A 26,516-nucleotide genomic window follows, 5' to 3' on the forward strand; every position below is an offset into this window, starting at 1 on the left:
CTTTTAATGTAATATCTACTAGTTTTGAAAATATTTCAGATTTGATACATTAGAGTTGTATTCCTCAGGTATTGAAAATGTTGTTTAAATTTTTTATCAATGCATTAAATTAATGCAGACAGTCTCCACCAAAAAACTACTAGAACTAACAAATGAATTCAGTAAAGTTGCAGGATAGAAGATTAATATACATATATCTGTTGCTTTTCTATAAACAAATAATTAACTATAACAAAAAGAAAGCAAGAAAACAACCCAATTTAAAATTGAACCGAAAAGAAAAAAATGCCTAGGAATAAACTTAACCAAGGGGGTGAAGACCTGTCCTCTGAAAACTATAAAAGATTGATGAATAGATTAAAGATGGTACAAAGAAATGGAAAGATACCTTGTGTTCAAGGACTGGAAGAACTAATATTGTTAAAATGCCCATACAATTCAAAGCAATCTACAGTTTTAATGCAATCCCAATCAAAATACTCATGATGTTTTTCAGAACTAGAACAAATAACCCTAAAACTTATAGAGAACCACAAATGACCCCAAATTGCCAAAGCAATCTTGAGAAAAAAGAACAAAGCTGGAAGGATCATGCTCCCTGATTCAGACTACATTATAAAGCTAAAGTAATAAAAACAGCATGATACTGGCACAAAAACAGCCACACAGACTAATGAAACAGAACAGTGAGCTCAGAAATAAACCCACAGATCTATGGTCAATTAATCTACAATACTGGAGGGAAGAATATACGATGGAGAAAAGACCGTCTCTTCAATAAGTGGTGCTGGGAAAATTGTACAGTTCCAAGGAAAGAATCACACTCCATGTACAAACATAAACTCAAACTGGATTAAAGACATAAATGTAAGACTTGAAACCATAAAACTAGAAAATAAAGAACATGAGCAGAATACTCTTTGACATAAATCACAGAAATATTTTGTTGGCTCTATATCCTAATGCAAAAAAAAAATAAAACCAAAAGTAAATAAATCTTTTAATCAAACTTAAAAGATTTTTTGCACAACAAAGGAAACCACTGAAAATGAAAAGACAATCTACTGGATAGGAGAAAATATTTGCAAAGATATGACCAAAACGGGTTAATACCATATGTGTATATATATATACCTCATACAACTCAATATAAAAAAAAATCAGAAAATGGCCAAAAGGCCTGAATAGACATTTTTCTGAAGAAGATACATAGACAGCCATCAGGCACATGAAAAAATGCTCAACATCACTAATCAGATAAGAAATGCAAATGAGAACCACACTGAGATATAACCTCAAACCTGTCAAAATGGCTATCATCAAAAAGTCTAGAAATAACAAATGTTGGTGAGGATGTGGAGAAAATGGAACCTAGTAGACTGTCAGTGGGATTGTAATTGGTGCAGCCGCTATGGAAAACAGTATGCAGGTTCTTCAAAAAACTAAAAATAGAACTACCAAGTGATCCAGCAATTCCATTTCTAGGTATATATCTAAAGAAAATAAAAATACTAATTCAAAAAGATACATGCACCCCAATGTTCACAGCAGCATTATTTATAGTAGCAATGATATGGAAGCAACCTAAGCGCATATCAACAGCTGAATGAATAAAACAAGATGTGGGATATATATATTATATATATATATACACACACAATAATGCAGATGTACCTACAGATTATTACACTCAGTGAAAGAAATATACTCTATATTATTACTTACTTGTGGAATTTATAAAATAAAATGAATGTATATAACAAAACAGAAACAGACTCACAGATATAGAGAACAAACTAGTGATTACAAGTGGGGAGAGGGAAGTGGGGAGCGGTGATGGGGTACAGGATTAAGAGACACAAACTACTATGTATAAATAAATAAGCAACAACGATATATTGTACAGCACAGGGAAATATAGCTATTATTTTGTAATAACTTTAAATGGAGTACCATCTATAAAAATATTGAATCACTTTTTGTAAACCTAAAACTAATATATTATTATAAATCAACTATACTTCAATTAAAAAAATACATGCACTAAGGTTGACACAAAAAAGAAAGAAAGAAAGACAAAGAAAGAACTGAAAATGTGGTACTCGATGGCAGTTGCTGAAGGTCCATCAACTAAATCAATTTCTCCACACACATTACTGGAGTAATCCCAGTTGTATCAGATTGGCAACACTACAGTAGATTAGACCTTATCATTGATGTCAGTTGATTATATCAATCTACAGTAAGAAAACCAAATCTCTTCAAATAACTCATATCATCAAATATTAAAATAAGAAAGGATAAAAGATGCAATTATACTTTTAAAAAGCCATTATTCCTTTATTATATCTCACCGAATTCTTCATATAATCCATAATAAATAAATTCCATTTATGAGCATATTATTTATATTTAGCTTAGGGGCTCCCTAAAACCCGCTGATGAAGTTTACTAATGATAGGTGTAGTAAAACATGATAATTTCTAAGGAAATATTCTTGTTTGGTACCCAAATATTTGTAAGAAATTGCAATTATTTAGAATTGCACATTTGGGACTAATGGTTAAGGCAGAAATTTAGTTAAAGAAAAATATGAATGGGGCCTCTTTACCTGGATGTTTTGTGATGAAGCAAAGGGGAGAGAACCTGTAGGAAAAATAGAAGTTGATCGGACAAGCTAATGTTGCTGGTAGAAACTGGCTATAATGCACGGTAAAGAACTCCAGCAGAAAATCTGAAGTAGATAGACAAGAGCTGATGTTTCCATATCTGATATTGATTGTCTATTATGACTGTGCACATTTAATCTCAGTGCTGTGTAGCCCTACTACATGATTACTGTCTTTATCTTTCCTTCTATTCTGTAATTATGTAATAGTGATGTATTTTCTGATGTCCTAAGTCAAGAAAAGTGTCACTTTAATTCTGTTTTGCAATCTTTGCATTTATCAAATACTTTATTGTTTTTAAAGTACTTTAGAATCTACACTCATATTTAATTAACCCCTAAATTCTATGCTCTCAGAATTATTAAATTGCTTATGTGAGATTATATCAACACAACCAATAAGTGGTGATGCCAAAATTGAAATCGAATGTGGAATCAGGAAGAACGATAGCAATGAATGTTTATTAAAAATCTGGCATTATGAAAAAGCCTTAAATACATTACATCACCAAATTTCCACTACCTCCTGCAGTAGACATCATCCCAATTTTATGATGGGAAAAAGAAGTAACAGAGATTAGTATTTTACCCAAGGTTACAGAGTGCACAGCTAGGAATCAAATTCAGGTCTGGTCCACTCCAAAGACCAAAGTCTTAAGGGAGAGCAGCACATTCCCATTAAAAGATTAAAAAGTAGACAGAAGACACATATGTATTTTAAAACTCATAAAAGTAATGAAGGATGTAAAGCCATGAAATAATCTAAATTATATAATCTGAATATATAATAATGAGTTATATTTGAAAGATTTAAGTTCTTGTAACTTTAATTTTTAATTATTGCAAATTCAATGCAGATTTAGTAAATCTAGTATTTCTCATAAATACTCAGAAAAGACAAGCATATTCGATTATGGCAATAAGCATCTAGATGAAAAAAAGACAGGAAATTCAGGAAATATAAAATTATTTTATTGACTTAAGATTGTCTGCATTAATTTAATGCGATGATAAAATGTTTAGACAACATTTTCAATACCTGAGGAAGACAACTGTAATGTATCAAACCTGATTTTTCAAAACTAGTAGATATTACATTAGAAGTGCAACTAAAAGATTTGAATGAGTTTAAATATTGTAGCAATAAGGAAAAGCACTCTATGTTAAAATGATATGTAATATCCAGTGTGTGTGTGTGTGTGTGTGTGTGTGTTGCAGGGCTGTATTAGAGACGTTCAAGATCAAGACAGTTGATTAAAGAAAAGCTAGAATCTCTCTCACTCCCCACATACCTTGAAATTCCAAGAAAAAGATATGAATAAGACTACCAATGTACTCAGAAATATCACGGAATTCCAGAAATACAGAAAACAAATGAAATTGGATTGAACATAGAAAACACCATCAAAACACTCACTGAAAACACCACAAAAGGTGGCTTCAATACCAAGAGAGACCAGAAGTAGAAAGGACTCCAAAGAACCCATAATGTAGCTATTTGGGATATGATAGTAGAAGCAGTTGTGGAACCTTATAATGTCCTCCTACCCCTGTCTTGGGCCAGGCCAGAAACAGGAGTCACTGTTTGTTGAAAGGATTTTTAAATATAGAATTCGTGTTGGAAAGATAGGCTGACCGGGTAGCCAAAAACTCAGAGGAAGATTAGGGAGTGCCCAGAGGCAAAGACTGGCTATTTGAAGCACCTTATGTTGCAGGATGTCCTTTTCTTCCCCCATGCACACTTCCTATGAGTTCTCCCTATCTCCACTACTAATAGCTTTATCTGAGCCACTAACATTTCTTGCTTTGGCTATCTCAGGAGTCTTATAATTAGGGTGATCACACATCAATGTCTGCTTGTGACAACTTCAGTTTACACCTTAATTCACTCTCCTGGCTGAAAACCTTCTAATTTCTTCCAGTTGCTTTTAAACTAAAATTTAGAGGCTTCCGGGAAGATGGCGGAAGAGTAAGACGCGGAGATCACCTTCCTCCCCACAGATTCACCAGAAATACATCTACACGTGGAACAACTCCTACAGAACACCTACTGAACGCTGGCAGAAGACCTCAGACCTCCCAAGAGGCAAGAAACCCCACACGTACCTGGGTAGGACCTGCACCACTGGGAGGAAGCTGTGAAGGAGGAAAGGATTACAAACACTAGGAGCCCCTTCGCGGGTGGAGACTGCGGGTGGCGGAGGGGGAAGCTTCGGAGCCGCTGAGGAGAGCACAGCAACAGGGGTGCGGGGGGCAAATCGAAGAGATTCCCGCATAGAGGATCAGGGCCGACCGGCCCTCACCAGTCCGAGAAGCTTGTCTGCTCACCCGCCGGGTCGGGCGGAGCTGGGAGTTGAGGTACGGGCTTCTGTCGGAGCGCCGGGAGAGGACTGGGGTTGGCGGCGTGAACACAGCCTGCAGGGGGTTAGTGCGCCACGGCTAGCCGGGAGGGAGTCCGGGGAAAAGTCTGGACCTGCCGAAGAGGCAAGAGACTTTTTCTCCCCTCTTTGTTTCCTGGTGCACGAGGAGACGGGATTAAGAGCGCTGCTTAAAGGAGCTCCAGAGACGGGCGCGAGCTGCGGCTAAAAGCGCGGAGCACAGAGACGGGCATGAGACGCTAAGGCTGCTGCTGCTGCCACCAAGAAGCCTGTGTGCGAGCACAGGTGACTATCCACACCCCCCTTCCGGGGAGCCTGTGCAGCCAGCTACTGCCAGGGTCCCGGGTTCCAGGGATAACTACCCCAGAGGAACGCACGGCGCACCTCAGGCTAGTGCAACGTCACGCCGGCCTCTGCCGCCGCAGGCCCGCCCCGTACGTACTGCGTGCCCCTCCCTCCCCCGCCCCGGCCTGAGAGAGCCAGAGCCCTCGAATCAGCGGCTCCTTTAACCCCGTCCTGTCTGAGCGAAGAACAGACGCCCTCCAGAGACCTACACGCAGAGGCGGGGCCAAATCCAAAACTGAGCCCCGGGGAGCTGTGAGAACAAACAAAAGAAAGGGAAATCTCTCCAAGCAGCCTCAGAAGCAGCGGATTAAAGCTCCACAATCAACTTGATGTACCCTGCATCTGTGGAATACCTGAATAGACAGCCAATCATCCCAAATTGAGGAGGTGGACTTTAAGAGCAAGATTTATGATTTTTTTCCCCTTTCCTCTTTTTGTGAGTGTGTATGTGTATGCTTCTGTGTGAGATTTTGTCTGTATAGCTTTGCTTCCACCATTTGTCCTAGGGTCCTATCCGTCCGCTTTTTTTAAAAATTTTTTTTCTTAATAATTATTTTTTTATTTTAATAACTTTATTATATTTTATCTTACTTTATTTTATTTTCCTTTATCTTCTTTCTTTTTTCCTTCCTTCCCTCCTTCCTTCCTTCCTCCCTCCCTCCCTCCCTCCTTTCTTTCTTTCTTTCTTTCTTTCTTTCTTCTTCTACTAATTCTTTCTTTCTACTTTTTCTCCCTTTTATTCTGAGTCGTGTGGATGAAAGGCTCTTGGTGCTGCAGCCAGGAGTCACTGCTGTGCCTCTGAGGTGGGAGAGCCAACTTCAGGACACTGGTCCACAAGAGACCTCCCAGCTCCACATAATATCAAACGGCAAAAATCTCCCAGAGATCTCAGACTCAACACGAGCACCCAGCTTCACTCAACGACCAGAAAGCTACAGTGCTGAACATCCTATGCCAAACAACTAGCAAGACAGGAACACAACCCCACCCATTAGCAGAGAGGCTGCCTAAAATCATAATAAGTCCACAGACACCCCAAAACACACCACCAGACGTGGACCTGCCCACCAGAAAGACAAGATCCAGCCTCATCCACCAGAACACAGGCACTAGTCCCCTCCACCAGGAAGACTACAAAACCCACTGAACCAACCTTAGCCACTGGGGACAGACACCAAAAACAACGGGAACTACGAACCTACAGCCTGCAAAAAAGAGACCCCAAACACAGTAAGATAAGCAAAATGAGAAGACAGAAAAACACACAGCAGATGAAGGAGCAAGATAAAAACCCACCAGACCTAACAAATGATGAGGAAGTAGGCAGTCTACCTGAAAAAGGATTCAGAACAATGATAGTAAAGATGATCCAAAATCTTGGAAATAGAATAGACAAAAACCAAGAAACATTTAACAAGGACCTAGAAGAACTAAGGACGAAACAAGAAATTATGAACAACACAATAACTGAAATTAAAAATACTCTAGATGGGATCAATAGCAGAATAATTGAGGTAGAGGAACGGATAAGTGACCTGGAAGATAAAATAGTGGAAATAACTACTGCAGAGCAGAATAAAGAAAAAGAATGAAAAGAACTGAGTACAGTCTCAGAGACCTCTGGGACGACATTAAATGCACCAACATTCGAATTATAGGGGTTCCAGAAGAAGAAGAGAAAAAGAAAGGGACGGAGAAAATATTTGAAGAGATTATAGTTGAAAACTTCCCTAATATGGGAAAGGAAATAGTTAATCAAGTCCAGGAAGCACAGAGCGTCCCATACAGGATAAATCCAAGTAGAAATGCGCCAAGACACATATTAATCAAACTGTCAAAAATTAAATACAAAGAAAACATATTAAAAGCAGCAAGGGAAAAACAACAAATAACACACAAGGGAATCCCCATAAGGTTAACAGCTGATCTTTCAGCAGAAACCCTACAAGCCAGAAGGGAGTGCCAGGACATATTTAAAGTGATGAAGGAGAAAAACCTGCAACCAAGATTACTCTACCCAGCAAGGATCTCATTCAGATTTGATGGAGAAATTAAAACCTTTACAGACAAGCAAAAGCTGAGAGAGTTCAGCACCACCAAACCACCTTTACAACAACTGCTAAAGGAACTTCTCTAGGCAAGAAACACAAGAGAAGGAAAAGACCTACAATAATGAACCCAAAACAATTAAGAAAATCGGAATAGTAAAATACAAGTCGATAATTACCTTAAATGTAAATAGACTAAATGCTCCCACCAAAAGACACAGATTGCCTGAATGGATACAAAAACAAGACCCATATATTTGCTGTCTACAAGAGACCCACTTCAGACCTAGAGACACGTACAGACTGAAAGTGAGGGGATGGAAAAAGATATTTCATGCAAATGGAAACCAAAAGAAAGCTGGAGTAGCGATTCTCATATCAGACAAAATAGACTTTAAAATAAACACTATTAGAAGAGACAAAGAAGGACATTACATAATGATCAAGGGATCGATCCAAGAAGAAGATATAACAATTGTAAATATTTATGCACCCAACATAGGAGCACCTCAATACATAAGGCAACTACTAACAGCCATGAAAGGGAAAATCGACAGTAACACATTCATAGTAAGGGACTTTAACACCCCACGTTCACCAATGGACAGATCATCCAAAATGAAAATAAATAAGGAAACACAAGCTCTAAATGATACATTAAACAAGATGGACTTAATTGATATTTATAGGACATTCCATCCAAAAACAACAGAATACACATTTTTCTCAAGTGCTCATGGAACATTCTCCAGGATAGATCATATCTTGGGTCACAAATCAAGCCTTGGTAAATTTAAGAAAATTGAAATTGTATCAAGTATCTTTTCTGACCACAACGCCATGAGACTAGATATCAATTATAGGAAAAGATCTGTAAAAAATACAAACACATGGAGGCTAAACAATACACTACTTAATAACGAAGTGATCACTGAAGAAATCAAACAGGAAATTGAAAAATACCTAGAAACAAAGGACAATGGAGACACGACGACCCAAAATCTATGGGATGCAGCAAAAGCAGTTCTAAGAGGGACGTTTATAGCAATACAATCCTTAAGAAACAGGAAACATCTCGAATAAACAACCTAACTTTGCACCTAAAGCAATTAGAGAAAGAAGAACAAAAAACCCCCAAAGTTAGCAGAAGGAAAGATATCATAAAAATCAGATCAGAAATAAATGAAAAAGAAAAGAAGGAAACGATAGCAAAGATCAATAAAACTAAAAGCTGGTTCTTTGAAAAGATAAACAAAATTGATAAACCATTAGCCAGACTCATCAAGAAAAAAAGGGAGAAGACTCAAACAGAATTAGAAATGAAAAAGGAGAAGTAACAACTCACACTGCAGAAATACAAAAGATCATGAGAGATTACTACAAGCAGCTCTATGCCAATAAAATGGACAACCTGGACAAATGGACAAATTCTTAGCAATGGACAACCTGCCAAGACTGAATCAGGAAGAAATAGAAAATATGAACAGACCAATCACAAGCACTGAAATTGAAACTGTGATTAAAAATCTTCCAACAAAAAAAAGCCCAGGCAGATGGCTTCACAGGCGAATTCTATCAATCATTTAGAGAAGAGCTAACACCTATCCTTCTCAAACTATTCCAAAATATAGCAGAGGGAGGAACACTCCCAAACTCATTCTATGAGGCCACCATCACCCTGATACCAAAACCAGACAAGGATGTCACAAAGAAAGAAAACTACAGGCCAATATCACTGATAAACAAAGATGCAAAAATCCTCAACAAAATACTAGCAAACAGAATCCAACAGCACATTAAACTGATCATACAACATGACCAAGTGGGGTTTATTCCTGGAATGCAAGGATTCTTCAATATACACAAACCAATCAACGTGATACACCATATTAACAAACTGAAGGAGAAAAACCATATGATCATCTCAATAGCTGCAGAAAAAGCTTTTGACAAAATTCAACACCAATTTATGATAAAAACCTGCAGAAAGTAGGCATCGAGGGAACGTTCCTCAACATAATAAAGGCCATATATGACAAACCCACAGCCAACATCATCCTCAATGGTGAAAAACTGAAAGCATTTCCACTAAGATCAGGAACAAGACAAGGTTGCCCACTCTCACCACTGTTACTCAACATAGTTTTGGAAGTTTTAGCCACAGCAATCAGAGAAGAAAAGGAAATAAAAGAAATCCAAATCGGAGAAGAAGAAGTAAAGCTGTCACTGTTTGAAGATGACATGATACTATACATAGAGAATCCTAAAGATGCTACCAGGAAACTACTAGAGCTAATCAATGAATTTGGTAAACTAGCAGGATACAAAATTAATGCACAGAAATCTCTGGCATTCCTATACACTAATGATGAAAAATCTGAAAGTGAAATCAAGAAAACACTCCCATTTACCATTGCAACAAAAAGAATAAAATATCTAGGAATCAACCTACCTAAGGAGACAAAAGACCTGTATGCAGAAAATTATAAGACACTGATGAAAGAAATTAAAGATGACACAAATAGATGGAGAGAGATACCATGTTCTTGGATTGGAAGAATCAACATTGTGAAAATGACTCTACTACCCAAATCAATCTACAGATTCAATGCAATCCCTATCAAACTACCACTGGTATGTTTCACAGATCTAGAACAAAACATTTCACAATTTGTATGGAAACACAAAAGACCCCGAATAGCCAAAGCAATCTTGAGAATGAAAAATGGAGCTGGAGGAATCAGGCTGCCTGAGTTCAGACTATGCTACAAAGCTACAGTAATCAAGACAGTATGGTACTGGCACAAAAACAGAAAGATAGATCAATGGAACAGGATGGAAAGCCCAGAGATAAACACATGCGCATATGGTCACCTTATCTTTTTTCTTTGTTTTTTTTTTTTTTTGCGGTACGTGGGCCTCTGACTGTTGTGGCCTCTCCCATTGCAGAGCAATAGGCACCAGACGCGCAGGCTCAGTGGCCATGGCTCACGGGCCCAGCCACTCCGTGGCATGTGGGATCTTCCTGGACCGGGGTACGAACCCGTGTCCCCTGCATTGGCAGGCAGACTCAACCACTGTGCCACCAGGTAAACCCGGTCACCTTATCTTTGATAAAGGAGGCAGGAATGTACAGTGGAGAAAGGACAGCTTCTTCAATAAGTGGTGCTGGGAAAACTGGACAGGTACATGTTAAAGTATGAGATTAGATCACTCCCTAACACCATACACAAAAATAAGCTCAAAATGGATTAAAGACCTAAATGTAAGGCCAGAAACTATCAAACTCTTAGAGGAAAACATAGGCAGAACACTTTATGACATAAATCACAGCAAGATCCTTTTTGACCCACCTCCTAGAGAAATGGAAATAAAAACAAAAATAAACAAATGGGACCTAATGAAACTTCAAAGCTTTTGCACAACAAAGGAAACCATAAACAAGACCAAAAGACAACCTCAAAATGGGAGAAAATATTTGCAAATGAAGCAACTGACAAAGGATTAATTTCCAAAATTTATAAGCAGCTCATGCAGCTTAATAACAAAAAAACAAACAACCCAGTCCAAAAATGGGCAGAAGACCTAAATAGACATTTCTCCAAAGAAGATATGCAGACTGCCAACAAACACATGAAAGAATTCTCAACATCATTAATCATTAGAGAAATGCAAATCAAAACTACAATGAGATATCATCTCACACCAGTCAAAATGGCCATCATCAAAAAATCTAGAAACAATAAATGCTGGAGAGGGTGTGGAGAAAAGGGAACCCTCTTACACTGTTGGTGGGAATGTAAATTGATCCAGCCACTGTGGAGAACAGTATGGAATTTCCTTAAAAAACTACAAATAGAACTACCATATGACCCAGCAATCCCACTACTGGGCATATACCCTGATAAAACCATAATTCAAAAAGAGTCATGTACCAAAATGTTCATTGCAGCTCTATTTACAATAGCCCAGAGATGGAAGCAACCTAATTGACCATCATCGGATGAATGGATAAAGAAGATGTGGCACATATATACAATGGAATATTACTCAGCCTTAAAAAGAAATGAAATTGAGCTATTTGTAATGAGGTGAATAGACCTACAGTCTGTCATACAGCATGAAGTAAGTCAGAAAGAGAAAGACAAATACTGTATGCTAACACATATATATGGAATTTAAGAAAAAATAATGTCATGAAGAACCTAGGGGTAAGACAGGAATAAAGACACAGACCTACTAGAGAATGGACTTGAGGATACAGGGAGGGGGAAGGGTAAGCTGTGACAAAGGGAGAGAGAGGCATGGACATATATACACTACCAAACGTAGGGTAGATAGCTAGTGGGAAGCAGCTGCATAGCACAGGGAGATCAGCTCGGTGCTTTGTGACCGCCTGGATGGGTGGGATAGAGAGGGTGGCAGGGAGGGAGATGCAAGAGGGAAGAGATATGGGAACATATGTATATGTATAACTGATTCACTTTGTTATAAAGCAGAAACTAACACACAATTGTAAAGCAATTATACTCCAATAAAGATGTAAAAAAAAAATTAAAATTTAGACTCTTTACCATGGTCCACATGCTCTGATATTTGAATGAATCTACTCTCTGCCTTCCTCACTGTTCTATAGCTATACAGTCCTTCTTTCTGTTTCTTAGATATGTAATTATATCCTAATCTTATGACTTCACAGATGCTACTTTCCCTGACTAGAAGGTTCTCTGTTCCTTACACGATTAGTTCCACTTGATAATCCACCTTAAATGCCATCTCTATAAAGAAACCTTTTCTCCCCCAATTCATCTGCTTTCATACCCAAGTCACATAACCATGTTTTGTTTACTTTATAGCACTTATCAACTTCTAAAGTCACTCTGTCACTCTGTTACATAACCATGTTTTGTTTACTTTATAGCACTTATCAACTTCTAAAATATTGGATATATTTATATATGTAATTATCTGTGTGTATTATACATTTATGACTCCTCCTCCAACTACAATGTAAGACAGAGTACTTTTCCTCCTACTGTTATATCTCCAGGATCAAAAACAGTGCATGGCACAAATAGGTATTTAATTTAATTATTAATTCAACAAATTTTAATAAAGTAATGAAAGTTATCTACTTGAAATTTATAACAAAACCCACATTTAGTGGTAACAGATCAGCTGAAATCAAGAATGGCCAGGATTTTTTTTTTTTTTTTTTTTTTGCGGTACGCAGGCCTCTCACTGTTGTGGCCTCTCCCGTTTCGGAGCACAGGCTCCGGACGCGCAAGCTCAGCGGCCATGGCTCACGGGCCCAGTCGCTCCGCGGCATGCGGGACCCTCCCAGACCGGGGCACGAACTCGTGTCCCCTGCATTGGCAGGCGGACTCTCAACACTGCACCACCAGAGAAGCCCCAGGATTTTTTTAAAAACAAGATATTTAGGGGGACTTCCCTGGCGGTCCAGTGGTTAAGAGTTCACCTTCCAATGCCAGGGGTGCATGTTCAATCCCTGGTGGCGGAGCTAGGATCCCACATGCCCCAGGGCCAAAAAACCAAAACATATACATATAAAAAAAAAACCCAGAAACAATACTGTAACAAATTCAATAAAGACTTTAAAAATGGTCCACATCAAAAAATCTTTTTTAAAAAAGATGTTTATATGAATTTATATGAATGTTTTCTTTCTTAGACAAGGTCAAGAACAAAATTACTCCTAAGTGAGCTTCTAGATTGTCTATGTAAAACTAGCAAAGGAGGTGACCAAAAAGCTGGTTTGTGACTCCTACCCCAATACTGATTATACGGAAATAAATGATTTATATGTGGACACATTTTCCTTCCCCTCCCCATGGAGGAGGGAAGATGAATGCTTTGCCTCACTTCCCATTCAGTATGAGCAGCTTCAAAGAGTGGATTGGAGAGCTTGGTATGCATGCCTTGGAGCTCAGTGGGAAAAAGTACAGGCAAAAATTGACTGAAATGGGGCTTCCCTGGTGGCGTAGTGGTTGAGAGTCCGCCTGCCTATGTAGGGGACGCAGGTTCGTGCCCCGGTCTGGGAAGATCCCACATGCCGCGGAGCAGCTGGGCCCGTGAGCCATGGCCACTGAGCCTGCGCGTCCGGAGCCTGTGCTCCGCAAGGGGAGAGGCCACAACAGTGAGAGGCCCACGTAACGAAAAAAAAAAAAAAATTGACTGAAATGAGTCATGGCAGAGGGGCAGAATGTTGTACTGGGGCAGTAACTGCCCTTGCACTGATTGAAGACCAAAGGTGAATACTTCCAGGAGAGTGAATATGGAATTCATGGTAGAGATGTTGACCACGGGTTATTTGAAAAGAAAGTTTACCCAAGCAGGCTTTAGCCACAGTAAAACAGCTTTTTCAAAAGATGTCCAAGTGGTGCCCTTGGATGCAAAATTGAGAGGATTATAACCTGCTGGCAGAGGGAGAGGAAGCTGCAGTTGAAGGAGTCAGGCAACCCACAAAAGAAAAAAAGAACACACTCAATGAGTGGGAAGGAGGATCAGAGTCACTAAGGAGCAGGAATGGGAAGAGAAAAAGGCCACCACACCCCATTCTCTGGTGCAAGCTTCTGATCTGAAGCAGTAGCAAGTAGCAGTAGCAAGTTGAGGGAGAAGAGAAGTTTAACTTTGAATAAAATGTGAGTTTTTCACAATTACAGTGGTCTAGGGGACCACTGTAATTTCCTCCAAGGAACAGGAAATTGTCCACCAAGTGGATAAAAAGGCACAATAGGAAAAAAAGAAGTTGCTTTATGATTGTGATATGATGAGTCATTAATTCCATCATTGATTCTACTCAATAGAGAAGAATTTTATGCCAAAAAATAGAAACCCCCCCACAAAGATGTATTTATAGGAAAAGAAGAAACAATATTTTCAAAATCTGTAAGAAATATTAGCAATTACATAGATGACTTAAGAATCTAGGTCAAACTATAGGAATGAGTTCAACAGGTTTAACACATAAAAATCAAAAGCTTTCAAATAATTATATTTGAGCAATCAGAAAATATTATAAAGAAAAGTGTCCATTCATAATAGTAACCAAGAATATGAGCTAAACTTAAAAAATTTTAAATGCATTAGAGATAAAGCCATTAACTTACTAAAACGTACAAAAGACCAAAAAAAGCCAAAGAAAAAGGGTGCAGAATGATGTGTATGTTTTAAAATACACATAAAATGTTCTTGCAAACTCAATGAGTAGGCCTGTAAATATATAGGAAATGATGGCAGATATACTGATTACAGTAGTTATTTCTGGGAATGGAAGAGAGTTTGGATAAGGGTAAAGGGAGATTTTAACTTTATCTTTAGAATGTGAGTGTTTACAAACACAATATAATCACTTTTTTTTTTTGTAATTATAACTTTGCAAAGGTAAAGTAAAATAAAGGAAAGAGATTATACAGTTCTGAATACATTGACTTGTTAGGAAATAAGTGAATTTAAACATATATGAAAATTTGATTTTGTGTAAATTTGAGAAGCACAATCATTATAATTTTGCTTTATTCATTTTTTCATATTCTTTTTTAAACAGAGTATCTTATAAAATTTCATTATTCAGTATGAGAAAATGTGAAAAAAATTTGATTTTTACTTCATTATAATAAAAAGTGTTCTTTCAAATTAAAAAAAAATTCTTTCCACTGTACACTATTTAAGATGAGAATAAGTTAGTCAAAACTTTAACCTCGGGACTTCCCTGGTGGCACAGTGTTTAAGAATCCGTCTGCCAATGCAGGGGACATGTGTTCGAGCCCTGGTCCAGGAAGATACCACATGCCACAGAGCAACAAAGCCCGTAGGCCACAACTACTGAGCCTGCGCTTTATAGCCCGCATGCCACAACTACTGAGCCCGCATGCCACAACTACTGAAGCCCGTGTGCCTAGAGCCTGTGCTCTGCAACAAAGAGAAACCACCACAATGAGAAGCCCACGCACCACAACGAAGAGTAGCCCCCACTCACTGCAAGTAGAGAAAGCCCGCACACAGCAACGAAGTCAAAAATAAATTAATTAATTGATTTAAAAACCCCCAAAACTTTAACATCTACATAAGGGAAAATGGAAATGAGTCAATAATCTTTTAAATCTCTTCTCCCTTTAAGTAACTGAAACACATATTTATATGACTAATAAAAATGTACCAAGGATTTTGTTCCCTCTGATCAATACTAATGAATGGTCAATACTAATGATTAATGATCAATACTAATGATCAATAATGATCAATACTAATGATTCTATAGTTCTCTTTTATCAGTGTACTGATCATTACTATCATTCATCAAAGAGAACTATAGAATTTTTAAAAATAAGATTACACTTTACTGTTTTTTTGTTAAATTCAAGATTGAAAAGACTTCAAGTTAATTATAACATGTTAAAATTTGAATGCACAACTATTTGAAGATGTATATATATATATATACATATGTATGTATATATATATTTAGAATTAGAATATTTTAATTTGTTTCCCCATCTTCTTCCTCAAAGGATTCCCATTCTTACAATACAGCATGTACAAAATAATTTGTTTAAATAAATATCAAAACTTATTTTTAAAATCTAAATCAGGTGTAAACATTCTAATTATCAAGTCTAATATTACCATATTTTAACAATATTGAAATCTTGGAGGGTAAGGTAATAATATTTTAAATTCTAGAGCCCTATTGAAGGCTCAATAAATATTTGAAAGAAATGAATGGATAAATGAATGAAACTCAAATTACCCATTTACTAGCTTTTATTTTTAAAATACAGTGTCACATTCAAACCTTGTACAACTCAAGTTCTCATTTTATCCCTTGAGTACTTACTCATTCAAGGAGTAGTTCTTTAACCCATCAATTAAAAATGAAGGCATTCAAAACGACCATGTAGGAAGACCCTGAACTCACCTCCTCCCAAGGATACAACAAATTTATACCTACATATGAAATAATTTTCCTTGAAAAGGACCTGAGCAGTAAATGAACAGTACCTCCATAGTAAAAAAACAAAAGAGATGTATCAGGAAGGGTAGGAGAGTCAGAAACACAGCCTTCCTCAGACCCCCCTCCCCCCCCAGTTGTGGTGTCCTCATAATCAGAAGAGATCCCAAAATTACAGAACTCTCCCTCTAGGAGTGAAGGAATTATGCCCCACATCAGCCACACCAATCCTGGGGGCTGGGACTGGAAAGATGAGCCTCCAAAAGGTCTGGTTTGAAAATCAAAAGGGATTACGATAAAGAGAATCATAGGCTGGTAGGGAAGAGAGATCCTGCAGTTAAAGGGCTTGTGGACAAACCCACTGGCCCTGAGATCCAGTGCAAAAGCAACAGATTGAGAAGCAGCTATACCATAAGTGAGGGAGACCCACCTACTAATTCTAAACCATCTGTCAGAGAGTTAGGGACCAACAGGAACTTTATCTGAGGATGGAAGCACTGGTGGATGCCATTTTTATAATCTCATTCTAACTTGCTGGTTATGGAGCCTACAGCTGTCACTTTTGGTGCACTGTCTATATCCTGCTAGTACCAGAGGAAGGGCTCTGACCATCCCATGCCACACCAGGAAGGATGAGAGTCCTGAGCTACATCCTCCCAGCAGCTGAGCTGCAACTGGCCCAGGCAAATGCCCCAAGCCCTGCCTATCTCATACGAAGATGAAGCTGTAACCAGGACAATTAAGTGACTCAAATCTGATCCTCCCCATGCGATGACTGAGCCATCATCTGGTCGGGGGGAGTGCACTGAGCCCCTCCCTCCCTGCACAGCAGTCGTGGCCCTATCACAGCCAGTGGATGCATGCAGCCCACATGAGGGACATCCATAGAGTGCCTGGCTCTGGTGGCCAGGGCAGATTGTGGTTCTGGGCTACATAGATCTGCTCCTATATAGACCACTCCTTCAAGATTGAGAGAGGTAGCCATTTCAGCAAATACATATAGACAAACACAAAGAGATATGCAAAATGAGACAGAGAATTATATTTCAAAACAGAGAACAAGGCAAATCCCCAGAAAAAGATTTTATGAAATGGAGATAAGCAACCAACCTGATAAAGAGTTCAAAGTAATGGTTATAAAAATGCTCACCATTCTTGAAAGAAAAATAGATGGACACAGTGAGAATTTCAACAGAGAGATAGAAAAATATAAGAAAGCACCAAACAGACATTATAACTTAAGTGAAAAATACAGTAGAGGGGTTCAACAGCAGAATAGATGAAGTAAAGCACAAATCAGAGACCTGGAAGAGAAAGCACTGGAAAACACCCAGACAGAGCTGCAAAACTGAAAACAAATGAAAAGAAGTGGGGATAACTTAAGGGACTTCTGAGTCAATTTCAAGTGGAATAACATTCACATGATATGGTTCCAGAAGAAGAGAGAGAGAAATGGTCAGAAAATTTATTTGAAAAAAATAATGGCTGAAAATATCCCTCATCTGGAGAAGGAAACAGAAATCCAAGTCCAGGAAGCCCAGGAAGTTCCAGATAAGATAACCTACAGAAAAATACACCAAGAAACACTATAATTAAAATGTTAAAAGTTAAAGATAAAGAGAGAATCTTAAAAACAGCAAAAGAAAACCAACTTATTATGTACAAGGGAAACCCCATAAGGCTCTCAGAAGATTTCTCAGCAGAAACTTTACATGTCAGAAGACAGTGACGTGACATACCCAAAGCTCTGAAAGGAAAAAAACTGCCAGCCAAAAATTTTGTACCTGGCAAGGTTATTATTCAGAAGTGAAGAGGAGATTAAGAGTTTCCCAGATACGTAAAAGCTAAAGCAGTTCATCACCACTAAACCAGCCTTACAAGCAAAGTTAAAGGGACTTCTCTAAACTAAAAGAGACTAATAATTTAAAAGGCATACAAAAGAAAAATTTCAGAGAAAAATATAAATACTTGATAAAGGTAGTGAATCAATCACTTCTAAAGCAAGTATAAAAGGTAAAAGACAGAAGTAGTAAAATTAATTGACATAAAATAATTACTTGAGGAATACATAAAAGATAATACATAAAATGTGTTATCAAACATAAAATGTGCCAGGGGGAGTAAAAATATAAAGCTTTGGAAAGTGTTCAAAATTAAATTACTATCAAACTAAAAGAGGCTGTTATATATATAGGATAGTATATGTGAACCTCATGGTAACCACAAAGAAAAAAATTATAATAAATACATAAAAGGAAATGAGGAAGGAATCTAAACATAACACTGAAGAAAACAATCAAACTAGAAGGGAAGAGAGAAAGAGAAGAAGAAACAGAGAGGAACTGCAAAAACATCCAAAAACAATTTACAAAATGGCATTAAGTACTTACCTATCAATAATTACATGTAAATGGACTAAACTCTTCAAACAAAAGACATAAGATGGCTGAATGGACTAAAAAAAAATAAGACATTTCTCTATGCTGCCTACAAAACTCACTTCAAATCCAAAGGCATTCAGACTGAAAGTGAAGGGATGGAAAATGGCATACCATGCCAATGGAAAAAAAAAAAGCTGGTGTAACAATACTTATATCAGATGAAATAGACTTTTAAACAAAGACTGTAACAAAAGGTGAAGAGGGTATTATATAATAATAAAGGGGTATTACATAATGATAAATATAAACATTTTTGCATCCAACATACGAGCACCTGAATATTTAAAGTAAATATTAACAGAAATAAAGGGAGAAATTGACAGTAATACAGTAATAGTAGGGGTCTTTAACACCCACTTACATCATTGGTAGATCATCCAGACAGAAAATCAATTTAAAAAAAATTGGCCTTAAACAACACATTAGATCAGATTCACTTAATAAACATATATAGACTATTCCATCCAGAACAGCAGAATACAAATACTATTCAAATGCTCGTGGGATATTTTCTAGGATAGATCACATTTAGACCACAAAACAAGTCTCAATAAATTTAAGAAGATTGAAATCATATCAAGTATCTTTTCTAACCACAACGGTATTAAATTAGAAACCAATTAGAACAAGAAAACTTAAAAAAGTACAAACACATGGAGACAAAACAGCATTCCATTAAGCAACCAATAGGTCAATGAAGAAATCAAAGAGGAAATCAGAAAACACCTTGAGACAAATGAAAATGAAAACACAATGTTCCAAAATCTTTGGGATGCAGCAAAAGCAATTCTAAGAAGGAAGTTCATAGCAATGCCTGCTTACCTGAAGAAACAAGAAAATTCTTAAATAATCTAATTTACATTTAAAGGAACTAGGAAAAGAAAAATACACAAAGCCCTAAGTTAGTAGAAGGAAGAAAATATTACAAACATTAGAGTGGAAATAAATGAACTAAAACTAAAAGAATAGAAGGAAAGAAAACATCAATAAAACTAAGAGCTGGTTCATTGCAAAGATAAACAAAATTGACACATCTTTAGTCAGACTCATCAAGAAAAAAAGAGAGAGTTCAAATAATTACAGTTAGAAATTAAAGAGGAGAAAGTATAACCAATACCACAGAAATACAAAGGATCATAAAAGAAAACTATGTACAAAGATAATACAACAAATTAGACAACCTAGAAGAAATGGATAAATTCCTAGAAACATATAATCTTCAAGAATAAATTATGAAGAAAAAGAAAATCTGAATAGGCCAATTACTAGTAATGAAATTGACTCAGTAATCAAAAAATAACTCCCAACAAACAAAAGTTCAGGTCCAGATGGCTTCACGTGTAAACCTACCAAATATTTTTAAAAGAGTTAACGCCTATCTTTCTCAAATTATTCCAAAAAATTGAAAAGAAAGGAACACTTCCAAACTCATTTTACAATGTCACAATTAGCCTGCTACCAAAGCCAGATAGACACTGAAAAACAATTATAGGTCAGTATCCCTGATAAACATAGATGCAAACATCTCAATAAAATATTAGCAAGCCAAAGTCAACAATACATTAAAAGGATCATATATCATAATCAAGTGTGATTCATTCCAGGATGCAAGGATGGTATAACATCTACAGTCAATTAACATGATACACTACATGAACAAAATGAAGGATAAAAATCATATGATCATCTCAGTAGATGCAGAAAAAGCATCTAACAAAATTCAACATCCATTTATGATAAAATGTCAATAAAATGGGTATACAGAAAACATATCTCAACATAATAAAAACCATATATGACAAATCCACAGCTAACATTATACTCAGTGATGAAAAGCTGAAAGTTTTTTCTCTAAGATTAGAAATAAGACAAGGATGCTCACTCTTGCCATTTTGATTCAACATAGTATCAGTAGCTGTAGCCACAGCAATTACACATACAAAAAAGAAAGTAATAAAAGACATCCAAATTGGAAAGGAAAAAGTATAACTGTCACTGTTTGCAGATGATATAATATTATATATAACAATCCTAAAGGCCACACCAAAAAAGGTATTATGTGAATTCAGTAAAATTTCAGGATACAAAATTAATATACAGAAATATGTTGCACTTCTATACACTAGTAAACTATCAGAATGAGAAATGAAGTAAACAATCCCATTTACAACTACATCAAGAAGAATAAAATACCTAGGAATAAATTTAACCAAGGAGGTGAAAGGCATGTACTCCGAAAACTATGGGACACTGATGAAAGAAAGTGAAGATGACACAAATAAGTGGAAAGATATTCCATGTTCATGGATTGAAAAAATTAACATTGTTAAAATGTCCATACTATCCCAAATGATCTACAGCTTCAATGATATTCTTATCAAAATTCTAATGGTACTTTTCAAAGAAATAGAACAAATAATCCTACAATTTTTACAGAACCACAAAAGACCTTAAATAGCAAAAGCAATTTTGAGAAAGTAGAACAAAGCAGGAGGTATCATGCTTCCTGATTTCAAACTATACTACAAAGTCATAGCAATCAAAACATTATGGTACTTGTACAAAAACAGACACATAGATAAACGGAACAGAATAGAGAGCCTGGAAATAAACCCAGGCACAAATGGTCAATTAATCTACAACAAAGGAGACAAGAATATTCAGTGGGGAAAAGACAGTTTCTTCAATAAATGGTGTTGGGAAAACTGGACAGCTACATGCAAAAGAATGACGCTGGACCACTTTCTTGTACCATAAAAAAATAAGCTCAAAATGGATTAAGTACTTAAATGTAAGACCTGAAACCATAAAACTCCTAAAGAAAACACAGGCGGCATGCTCTTTAACATTGAACTTAGCAATAATTTTTGGATATGTCTCTTCAGGCCAGGGCAACAAAAGAAAAAATAAACAAATAGGAATACATGATACAGCCAAGGAAATCATCAACAAAGTGAAAAGGCAACCATTAATGGGAAAAGATATTTGCAAATCATATGTCAATAAGAGGTTGATATCCAAAATGTACAAAGAACATATATGACTCAATATAAAAAAGCATGCACTCTATCAAAAAATGGGCAAAGGGCCTAAATATACATTTTTCCAAAGAAAACATGCAGATGGCCAACAGGTATATGAAAAAGTGCTCAGCATCACTAATTATCAGGGAAATTCAAATCAAAACCACAATTAGATACCACCTCACACCTGTTAGAATGGTTATTACCAAAATGACAAGAAATAACAGGGGTTGGTGAGGTCATGGAAAAAGGGGACCTCTGGTGCACTATTGGTGGGAATGTAACTTGGTACATCCACTATGGAAAACAGTATGGATGCTTCTCAAAAAATTAAAAATAGAACCACCATTTGATCCAGCAATTCCACTTCTGGGTATTTATCCAAAGAAAAAGAAAATACTAAATCAAAAAGATATATGCACCCCTATACTCATGGTAGCATTATTTACCATAGCCAGGATATGTATTCAACCTAAGTGTCCATCGATAGACGAATGGATAAAGAAGATGTGATACACACACACACACACACACACACACACACACACACACACACAATGGAATATTACTCAGTCACAAAAAGGAATGAAATTTTGCCATTTGTGATAACATGGATGGACCTAGAGGATATTATGCTAAGTGAAATAAGTCAGACAGAGAAAGAAATACTGTATGATTTCACTTCTATGTTGAATCCAAAAAGCAAAACAAATGAACAAATAAAACAAAACAGGAATGGACTCATAGATACAGAGAACAAACTGGTGGTTGCCAGAAGGGAGAGGGGTCAGGGGACAGACTAAATAGGGTAAGGGGATTAAAAGTTATAAACTTCCTGTGATAAAATAAATGTCACAATAATGTCATGTACAGCATAGAGAATATAGTCAATAATATTGTAATAACATCGTATGGTGGTGACAGATGGTAACTATACTTATGGTGATCACTTTTAATGTGTAAAAATATCAAATCACCTGAAACTAACAGGATATTGTATGTCAATTATAGTTCAATAAAAACTAAAATAAAAAATGAAAAATGAGTGAATTTACCACTGCTCTCCAGTCAAGAAAATTACTTCCTCTACAGTTTTCTAGAATTATGATATTCCTCAATGTGCTCAAATACCCTAATCATCACATCTGCATTTAAGTTTATAAATTTGTTTCTAAATGATGGCATATGATTGCAAAATTAAGATGAGTCACAAGGATAATGAAGTTCCTCATTTTCTTTTCAGTTTAGAAGAACCTACTATGCACAAAATTGTGCTAACCATTCCCCATATGCTTACAGATCTCATCATACTATGGGAAGATAGACTTGCAGACAATTTTAAAATCAGGATGTTTGAAACCAGTGATAACAGCAAACTACTATGGGAAGGGAAAAAAGGGGGGATTCAATTTTTCTGTGCAGTCTTAGTGAAGGCTTCTTTGTGGAAGTGCATTTGAGGTGAAACTTAAAGAATCATAGGGATTTTGAGAGGTGAAAGACAGGAGCAAGACTACTGCAAGTTGAGGAATCAGCTTGAACAAAGGAGTGAGCAAATGATTTTTACTTTGTAAACTGAGTGAACTCCAAGTTCAGTTCTGAAGTGCTATGTTATTGGTAGTATGTTTTCTGATTCACAGACTGTACTATAAAGACTGTATATAAGTGGCAAAATGACAAAAATAGCAAACTTTTTTCCATTTTATTGAGTGCTTACTATGTATGTTGCATGCAGTGTCTTATTAAATCCCCTAAAAGCCATATGTGGGAGGAACACTTCCATTCTTATTTCACAGATGAGGAAACTAAGAGAGAAAGGTCAATTTGTCTGAGGTTGTATTTTTTGTTAAGTGGTGGACTACAGCTGTGATTCACGTGGCTCTCACTCAAAAGGCTGTTGTCTTTATCATTATACCATACCTTCTCTCAAAGGAATTAGGAGTCTATGAGGGACAGTACTGACCTGAATTTTAGATATACTGCAGTAAATACTCATTTAATATTCTACCAGTAGAAAAGCAAAACATCAAAGGGTAACAACAAAGTAATTAAAATATTCATATATCACTCTATAGTTTACAAAACTTTTAAAAACAATTTCAGAAAGAGCAAAGGACAGAAGTTAACTCATTTGTACCCTACACTTTAGATCAACCACCAATTTTCTGTGCATGAGGCTTTGGGCAAATCAACTCACCTCTTTGGGTCCAAATTCTGTAAATGTTTTATCTGTGTAATTACCTTATTAAATGGCATTATTTCTAACTAGACAGTGAACTCCCCGAATAAGAGCATGCTTACTCTTTTTTGTCATGGCACCAGGCACTTTCAACTATGAAATGGATGATGGATAAATAAGCAAATGTTTCCTCACCCGTAAAATAAGGAGTTGCTCTAGATCTCTTAAGATTCCTACCAGCTTGAGAATTCTATTAGGGTATAACATTTTCCAGAAGTCCAGGAAAAGAACGTAACTTCCAAACTTTGCTGCATCTTTGGAACACAGTAGAAACTGGGGACCTCCATTAACTGCCTTGAGCTTTGAAAAGTATAGATTTTGCATGAAGAAAATATAAAAAACAAAAATACTGTATATTTTTCTGTTGTCCTGTAGGAGAAACGCCACCTTTTTCCAATGGGGTGGGTGATGTAATGGAAGAGTGTATCAGAAGCCAACTGACTCTGAACTCTTCTTTTGTGTATTTCAAATCATAACAAGATGCTCCTGTTCATTTATTCACTGGCATATGACTAAAGGAAGTTAAATAGATGAACTCAACTTTATACTCTTCTATCTTTCCATTCAGTGTCTCTCTCACCAGCTTAAAGCCTGTCTCCAATCCTGCCATTGTGTGTGCCAAGCACTGAGTACGTGATTCTTGAGACATAGACCCACCTCTCAAAGAGCTAAGCACCTAGAAAGGCAGACAGCTGCATGCATAGCATGTTTTACTCCAGACACACACATGAGTTGCCAAGGGAGCACATGCTGAAAAGTTCAAAAGAGTTTTCTGAGTGGAAAGTTGGTTTTTTCTGAGCTGAGAAGAAGTATGACTGGCAGAGAACACAAGATACTAGTATATATGCTTGGGGAGAATGTTGGGAAGTGAAGTACAGATTGAGAAGGCAAATGGTTTAGTCACTTGAATATGTACTGTAACTCAAGCATTGGTGGAAGATGAGGAATGGGGCAGGTTATGGCTGCTCTTGTAAACCATGCAAATTAGCTTGTTTTTTCTCCTGGAAGAAACAGTTAATCACTGAAAGATTTTGGCAGAGGAGTTTCATGGTAAATATGATATTCTGACAGTTGTGAAGAAGATGGATTAAAGGGGAAAAAATCAGTTAATACTAAAAAAATCACTATTAATCACAATAATCAAAGCTATGCTTCCTGGGCTTCCCTGGTGGTGCAGTGGTTGAGAGTCCACCTGCCGATGCAGGGGACACGGGTTCGTGCCCCGGTCCAGGAGGGTCCCACATGCCGCGGAGCGGCTAGGCCCGTGAGCCATGGCCACTGAGCCTGCGCGTCTGGAGCCTGTGCTCCGCAAGGGGAGAGGCCACAACAGTGAGAGGCCCGTGTACCGCAAAAAAAAAAACCCAAAAAACAAAACTATGCTTCCTGATTCAGACTTTTTGAGCCATGAAGAGTCTCAAATAAAGTAATGGAGATATACCTAGGTCAATTAAAATTTAAGTTTTGTTGTTTTGCTTTTGACTGAAAAAATAATTTAGTACTTGTGATTGGATATCATATGTATTTGATAGGTAAAAGGAAGAAAATTAATTAAAATATAAATGTAGTTTGATGGAAATAATTTTCTTTTAAAAATACACGGTCCTAGGGAGAGGTAAATAAAAGGTGACGTTGAGGAAATACTTAGCATATGTAATATGTAAAGTGTAAGCTGATGAATGGTGACCATTCCAAGAGTTTGAGCATCTTTGAAAGAGGTACATTTGAGATGAAAATCTTCTCAAGATGCTAAGAAGCAAATCTGCACAGGATTGTTTACTAGAATTGGAGGAGGGGGCTATTCATTCATTAATAAACTGCTTAGTGCATGCATTGTCTCAGCAATTTTTCTCTCACTTCCTGTTGAATCATCTTGAGTAACTGACAAGTGATGAGTAAACTCATTCTTTATCAGATAAGAGCTTCACAAAGAACATCTCAGCTCTCACATAGCAGAAATTGGATATTTTCTAAAAAATCAGTGAAGTACTATTCTCTGAAAAATAACTCTAATCTCTCTCTCTCTCTTTTTTTTTTTTTTGGCCAAACTCAGGTATTGGAAAGTCAAATTGTTTTTGGTTACCTAATTTCCAGTTTCTAACGTGGATAAATTTTCTAAGTATTTCACGAATACATATGAATTTGAGACAGAACTTCAGATAGGAAAAAAAAAAAAATAGAAGGCAATATCAGGAACTTTTTTTTTTTTTTTCTTGGCGGTACGCGGGCCTCTCACCATTGTGGCCTCTCCCGTTTCGGAGCACAGGCTCCGGACGCGCAGGCTCAGCGGCCATGGCTCACGGGCCCAGCCGCTCCGCAGCACGTGGGATCTTCCTAGACCGGAGCACGAACCCGTGTCCCCTGCATCGGCAGGCGGACTCTCAACCCCTGTGCCACCAGGGAAGCCCT

The 26,516-nt window shown here is 37.0% G+C and overlaps 1 protein-coding gene across 9 annotated transcripts in view; it reads right to left on the reverse strand.

Moving 5' to 3' along the window:
* The window catches only part of NLGN1 (neuroligin 1), an 890,617-nt gene that overhangs the window by 526,760 nt on the left and 337,341 nt on the right, over positions 1-26,516 (reverse strand). The gene's annotated exons all lie outside the window — the stretch shown is intronic.

The sequence above is a fragment of the Globicephala melas genome, chromosome 4 (genome assembly GCF_963455315.2).
Source record: "Globicephala melas chromosome 4, mGloMel1.2, whole genome shotgun sequence".
NCBI classification, from domain to species: domain Eukaryota; kingdom Metazoa; phylum Chordata; class Mammalia; order Artiodactyla; family Delphinidae; genus Globicephala; species Globicephala melas.